At 44.8% G+C, this 7,416-nt stretch overlaps 1 long non-coding RNA gene across 1 annotated transcript in view; it reads left to right on the top strand.

Moving 5' to 3' along the window:
- Positions 1–6,756, top strand: part of LOC123520243 — a 28,671-nt gene extending 21,915 nt beyond the window's left edge. Inside the window, exons 2-3 of the long non-coding RNA XR_006679208.1 lie at positions 4,812–5,795; positions 6,720–6,756. This is a non-coding gene — a long non-coding RNA (uncharacterized LOC123520243). The remainder of the gene's footprint in view (positions 1–4,811; positions 5,796–6,719) is intronic.
- The last annotated feature ends 660 nt before the right edge of the window (positions 6,757–7,416 follow it).

Here is a 7,416-nt window from a genome sequence, read left to right on the forward strand (position 1 = left end):
ACTGGAACCCCCAAACATGCGAAGAGTACTCCATACAGGGACGGATAAGGCCCTTATACAGAGTAAGCAGTTGGAGGGGCGAGAAAAACTGTCGGAGACGCCTCAGAACACCTAATTTCATAGAAGCTGTTTTAGCAAGAGATGAGATGTGAAGTTTCCAGTTAAGATTATGAGCAAAGGACAGACCGAGGATATTCATTGTGGAAGAGGAGACAGTTGAGTGTCATTGAAGAAGAGGGATAGTTGTCTGGAAGGTTGTGTCGAGTTGATAGATGGAGGAATTGAGTTTTGAGGCATTGAAAACTACTAGATTTTCTCTGCCCCAATCGGAAATCTTAGAAAGATCGGAAGTCAGGCGTTCCGTGGCGTCCCGCGTGATCTGTTGATTTCCTGAAGGGTTGGACGTCTCTGAAAGAACGTGGAAAGATGTAGGGTGGTATCATCAGCGTAGGAGTGGATAGGGCAAGAAGTTTGGTTAAGAAGGTCATTAATGAATAATAGAAAGAGAGTGGGTGACAGGACAGAACCCTGAGGAACACCACTATTAATAGGTTTAGGAGAAGAACAGTAGCCGTCTACCACAGCAGCAATAGAGCGGTCGGAAAGGAAACTTGAGATAAAGTTGCAGAGAGAAGGATAGAAGCCGTAGGAGGGCAGTTTTGAAATCAAAGCTTTATGCCAGACTCTATCAAAAGCTTTTGATATGTCTAACGCAACAGCAAAAGTTTCACCGAAATCTCTAAAAGAGGATGACCAAGACTCAGTAAGGAAAGCCAGAAGATCACCAGTAGAGCGACCTTGACGGAAGCCATACTGGCGATCAGACAGAAGATTGTGAAGTGACAGATGTTTGAGAATCTTCCTATTCAGGATAGATTCAAAAACTTTAGACAAGCAAGAGATTAAAGCTATAGGACGGTAGTTTGAGGGGTTAGAACGGTCACCCTTTTAGGAACAGGCTGAATGTAGGCGAACTTCCAGCAGGAAGGAAAGGTAGAAGTCGATAGACAAAGTTGGAAGAGTTTGGCCAGGCAAGGTGCAATAGGAGGGACCCCATCAGGTCCATAAGCCTTCCGAGGGTTTAGGCCAGCAAGGGCATGGGAAACATCATTACGAAGAATTTTGATTGTAGACATGAAATAGTCAGAGGGAGGAGGAGAGGAGGACAAGCCCAGAATCGTCCAAGGTGGAGTTGTGAGCAAAGGTTTGAGAAAAGAGTTAAGCTTTAGAGACAGAAGAGATGGCAGTGGTTCCATCAGGATGAAATAAAGAAGGAAAAGATGAAGAAGTGAAGTTATTTGAGATGTTTTTGGCTAGATGCTAGAAGTCACGAGGAGAGTTTGAGTTTGAAAGATTTTGACTTTTCCTATTTATGAAAGAGTGTTTGGCAAGTTGAAGAACAGACTTGGCATGATTCCGGGCAGAGATATAAAGTGCATGAGATTCAGGAGATGGAAGGCTCAAGTACCTTTTGTGGGCAACCTCTCTATCATGTATAGCACGAGAACAGGCTGAGTTAAACCAAGGTTTAGAAGGTTTAGGTTGAGAAAAGAATGAGGAATGTACGCCTCCATGCCAGATACTAACACCTCTGTTATGCGTTCAGCACAAAGAGATGGGTCTCTGACACGGAAGCAATAATCATTCCAGGAAAATCAGCATAATACCTCCTCAGGTCCCCCAACTGGCAGAGGCAAAACGCCAGAGGCACCTTCGCTTTGGGGATCCTGCGGAGGATTGGAAAAATAGGACAAGATACAGAAATGAGATTGTGATCGGAGGAGCCCAACGGAGATGAAAGGGTGACAGCATAAGCAGAAGGGTTAGAGGTGAGGAAGAGATCAAGAATGTTGGGCGTGTCTCCAAGACGGTCAGGAATACGAGTAGGGTGTTGCACCAGTTGCTCTAGGTCATGGAGGATAGCAAAGTTGAAGGCTAGTTCACCAGGGTGGTCAGTGAAGGGAGAGGAAAGCCAAAGCTGGTGGTGAACATTGAAATCTCCAAGAATGGAAATCTCAGCGAAAGGGTAGAGGGACAGAATGTGCTCCACTTTAGAAGTTAAGTAGTCGAAGAAATTACTATAGTCAGAAGAGTTAGGGAGAGATAAACAGCACAGATGAATTTAGTTTGAGAGTGACTGTTAAGTCGTAGCCAGATGGTGGAAAATTCGGAAGACTCAAGAGCGTGGGCACGAGAGCAAGTTAAGTCGTTGCGTACATAGACGCAACATCCAGCTTTGGAATGAAAATGAGAATAGAGAAAGTAGGAGGGAACAGAGAAGGGCTACTGTCAGTTGCCTCAGACAGCTGTGTTTCGGTGAGGAAAAGAAGATGAGGTTTAGTAGAGGAGAGGTGGTGTTCCACAGATTGAAAATTAGATCTAAGACCGCGAATGTTGCAGAAGTTAATGTAGAAAAAGTTGAGGGAGGTGTCAAGGCATTTGTGGTCTTCAACAGGAGAGGTGTCCGACCTGGGGACATTTTGGTCCCCTCCCAGAGGGGACTCCGAGGCGTTGTTTATTTGGGTCCCATTTTCTTTTAAATTTTGATTTGGAGTGAAGGGTGTATGTGTGGTAAGTGCATGTAGTTTTGTGTGAAGAAGGAGAGCTGTCTTTAGAGGGTAGGCTGTGACTACCCCTTGAGTTGTGAGACACAAAGGAAACATTCAACGAGATCACAACTAGCTTTAATGGAAGGTTCACAGCACCTCCTGAACTAGTGCTATTAGATCTCACTGGGAGTAAGTTATTGTTTCGGTAGGTGTCTACTACCTCCTCCAGGTGTGTGTGTGTGTGTGTGTGTGTGTGTGTGTGTGTGTGTGTGTGTGTGTGTGTGTGTGTGTGTGCGTGTCTGTGTGTGTGTGTGTGTGTGTGTGTGTGTGTGTGTGTGTGTGTGTGTGTGTGTGTGTCTCTCTCTCTCTCTCTCTCTCTCTCTCTCTCTCTCTCTCTCTCTCTCTCTCTCTCTCTCTCTCTCTCTCTCTCTCTCTCTCTCTCTCTCTCTCTCTCTCTCTCTCTCTCTCTGGTACACACACACACACACACACACACACACACACACACACACACACACACACACACACAGAGAGAGAGAGAGAGAGAGAGAGAGAGAGAGAGAGAGAGAGAGAGAGAGAGAGAGAGAGAGAGAGAGAGAGAGAGAGAGAGAGAGAGAGAGAGAGAGAGAGAGAGAGATTGTTTTTTTGTCATACCCTTCTTTCCCAATAATTTAATCTGAGCTGGCTTTGGAAGGGAGGGAGGGAGGGAGGGTGGAGGAGGCAGTATTAGTAGGAAAAATGTGATGGATGGCAAGGCAGAGGTGTAGGCGCCGTGAGAGGCCTAGCAGGAGCGACGGTAAGGACATTGTCCTCCTCCTCCTCCTCCTCCTCCTCCTATTTTTTCCTGAATGTCTTGTAATATCACATTTTTCTTTCTTATATTCGGGAGAGGCATCGTGGAATCTCTCTCTCTCTCTCTCTCTCTCTCTCTCTCTCTCTCTCTCTGGCTAGTATATATAAAACTTTACATCGCAATAAACTGGAAACTTGACCCTCCAAGTTTCTCCCAAAGATGAAGTCCGTGTTTTGTAAACTTTTCACGGCGCCTCGGACTTGGATGCCAAAACTGAGCTGGGGAGGGGTGCTGAGGGAGGCAGAGGGATTGGAGAGCTGTGACGAGGGAAAGGAAGGATGCCAAAGCGTATGGTAGAAGCTGATGAAGGAAGTGGAGAGAGTGGTTACAGTTGTTACAGTTAAACCCCTTCAGTAATGAGATGCATTTTTTACCTTGAGTTTACGATTAGACCATTTCATTGACATCAGGAAGGGTCAACGGAGGCCGGAAGATTAAAGGCCACAGTCTATTCTATTATAATCTCGTGAGTTTCTGAAGCTGTATAAAATCAGCTAATAGTAATTAAAGAAGCTAGGAGTTGCTTGGAGGAGAGATTGAGTGTTTGGAGTTTGAGTGACATGAATGTAATGTGTATTTGTGATATTTTTGAGGCTTACAAGTGGAATGAGACTCAATCTATAGGATGTGGTTGTGGTTTGTCTCGAGTGTGGGATGTGGATTATGTTGCAGTTTACGTGTGGAATTACTAATTTCTGGAGTGGAATGTGTAATGCGCACTGCCGAGATCTACTGATGTGTTTGGTGGGAAGCTGGAGACTCTTGCATGCAGCGTCTGAGCATTACCACCTGCATCGCGCCTACAAAAGTGAGTCTGCAAAGATTTGTCCCACGAGAGGCGCCGGTTTTCTATCCAGTGAGTCAAGAATTTATTGGTGGCGACAAAATGTTTTCAGTGCTCTTTTTTTTTCTTTATAAATGTTTGGATTCGTGGCTGCATGTGTTGTCCATTTTGTGTTATGCGCACATGCAAGTAAGGATGCAAATAGTGGCGTACGGGAAAAGTCTGTAGTGAAAAGAAAGGGAGAGGAAAGAGAGAGGAAGGTTGAGCCAGCAAGGGAAAATAAGTGAAGGCTGACCGAAGGAAACGAGCAAGTGAAGGAATCCAAGGAGGGAGAAGGAGAAATGAAGTCAAATAAATCTTGTGGAAGTTGCGCAACACAGTGTTATCAGTAGTGGGAAGGCGTGTTCCTCGTCCTACTGAAGGATTGTCCCACTTTACCTTGAACTAAAGCGTGACTTGGATACTCATTGCACGCTGAAGGTTAAGAGTTATATTTCGTTCGGCAGCTATTGACATACAGTTGCTTATTGTGAGTTCTTATCATTGTGAAATGTACTGGATTTTTTTTCTTTTCGTATTTGTCCACTTGTTTTTCTCCGTGTGTCAACTTTCACCTTTCCTCCAGTGCAGGCAGATGACAAAATGAAGGAGCATGGCGTGTAATTAATGCCAGTCCGGGTATCACCAGAGCTAGTGGTGCTGTGTGTAGGTGAGTGGGCCACACGGCGGCCTCCAGCAGTATGTGAACCCGGCGGGGGTGTGGGCCGCCTTGGACTGCTGGTGAAGGTTCCCACACCTCGCATCGACTGACCGGTTCGGGATGACCGCCGCCACCACCACCACCACCACCCCCAGCCCGGGCACAGCACCCTCCTCTCCTCTTACCGAGGCCAAAGATGATCAAACCCTGTGAGAAAAAAAAAAAAAAAAAAAAATTGGTGGTTGCTTTTCGAATGAGATTTGTCCTGATTGGGGTGTGTGGAGGAGTGGAGTGTGTGAAGTGATCAAGGCCTTTGAATTAATAGTGAGACAGCCTTGGCGTGGATGGCGCGCCTCTGTGGGGGTCGTGTGAGGCCGAGGCCAGTGGAATCAACGCCCCTTGACGCCAGTGTGTCACCAAACCTACCTTGTCTGTCGATCCTTGACAAGCTTTAGTGTCTCCGTGCAGGAAAAAAGGAGAAAATAAAATAAACAGAAACCAGCAGTATATATTAATGGCTGAAAAATAATAGTATTAATTTTGCCAAAGTACTGTATAGTGTGTAGCTGCGTGTGTGTTTACCTCTCAGACCCGCCAGAGCCTCGGGTCGTCGCTTCCTCATATTAACGCCTGTGTTGTGTGTGTGTTTGTGTATCGCCAAGGTGCCAAAATAGTTATAATAATAATAAAGATAATAATAATAATAATAATAATAATAGTAATAATAGTAATAGTAATTGAAAAAGAGTGTTCTCGCTTAAGCTTATGCGGGCATCATCCTGTTCTCTGGATTACTTGAGTGGATTAACACCTCTTGGATATTCTTTTTGGAGCTTCGCCTGGAGCCTGGACTCGCCTTCCGCCTCCAGCCATGATCTCGTGTAATGCCAACGCGGGCAGCTTCATCAAGTGAGTCTGTCTGTATGTATTCCTGCCTGTGTGTCTCGCGGAGCAGCCCCACCTGCCTGCCTGCCTGCTGGTCCGCCTGCCGGCCTGCTCTGTGCTGCCTAGTTTTTTTTTTTTTTTATGATGCATGCGTTCCTTCAGTAATTTATAACATTTTTTTAATATTTATCTGTTGTCTCTGGCTTCCATGTACAGCTTTCAGCCATTCGCTCTCAGAGTATGTATGTATGTAAGGAAATGGCAGGGCGTTTGCTTCTTTTGAGATGTGGCTATAATTTTTTGTGCACATGGATGCGGAATAACAAAATGAAAATAGTTACTAGTATCGAATATCATGCATCGTTCTTATTCGTTCTTGGCGTATGTACTTAAGAGTTTATACATTCTTGGCGTAAGTATGAGCTTGGCTTGTCTGCAGACGAAGGAGCCGCCGTTACAAATAAAAAGATTTTCGTTCCCCGCATGTCTGTTTGGTGTCCCGGCCTGCGCCACGGACCGTGGAGGAGCGGCGGCCACCACTCGTAAACGCAAGCCTGAAATTAATGTCAGCCTGCGATGTATCTTTCCAAGTACAGAACATCACTATTTCACTCACAAAGTTTAAATCTCTTGCCTCATTCATCTTTTTCCTTTTTTTTTCAGTCTCTCCAGATAAACCACGAGACATAACTCATGAAAGTTTTTAAACAAACGATCACACCACCCAATGATTTGCCTCCAATATCTTATTCATTGAAGCTTGATAAGTCAAAAACATATCTGAGAATTATGACTGCTTCTTCTGTGTCCTCATTGTTCCCTCAGCAGCTTCAGCATTGGAGGGGAGAAGCAAGAGTGTCCTAATAATGTGTTGACGAGGACAATGAGACATAATTTTTCTTCCTCCTCGCCACTTCTCCCTCTTATTTCGTCTTTTGTCTTTGTCAGGCCTGAACGGTCGTCGGGCAACACCAATACACGGTCAGTTATACTTTTTCATTCTTCCTTAAAGTCTTTCTCTTTCGAGTTTGGACTGTGTCTTTACTTTCCTCCTTGCCTTATTGCCTTCCTATTCAGCCTCTCATGTTTCTAGGATTTCAGGTCCGCTCGGTTGTCTGCCCAATTACAGTTTTCATCGCTTGTTTGTTTATACTTGATGGTACAAATTGTGTGCTTACCTCGTGCCACCTTTCCTTATTATTATTATTTTTTTTTCATCTCGGAATTTCACCCATGAAGATTTTTATTAACTTTTACCAATGGCCAGTTATGTGGTTTACTGTCAGTGCTGTTCTCCGTTACGTGAAGGATTTAAAGTTCTCTCTCTCTCTCTCTCTCTCTCTCTCTCTCTCTCTCTCTCTCTCTCTCTCTCTCTCTCTCTCTCTCTCTCTCTCTCTCAAGGAACTTCCCAGTGTATGAGGGGCAACTGCAGCTGTCAATAAATCTGAAGCTATTGATGGCTGGCCGAATTCTGGCGTCGATTTGAACCGGCCAGATACATCGAGGTAGTAAAGAGACATAACATGATTAGATTACTAGACAGAGATAGATAGACAGATAGTGAGACATAGATAGACAGACATACATATAGACAGATAGGTGCCCACATAGACATAAATGAAAGGGTAAGATGAAAATAAGACAA

Source organism: Portunus trituberculatus, chromosome 46 (genome assembly GCF_017591435.1).
Source record: "Portunus trituberculatus isolate SZX2019 chromosome 46, ASM1759143v1, whole genome shotgun sequence".
NCBI classification, from domain to species: Eukaryota; Metazoa; Arthropoda; class Malacostraca; order Decapoda; family Portunidae; genus Portunus; species Portunus trituberculatus.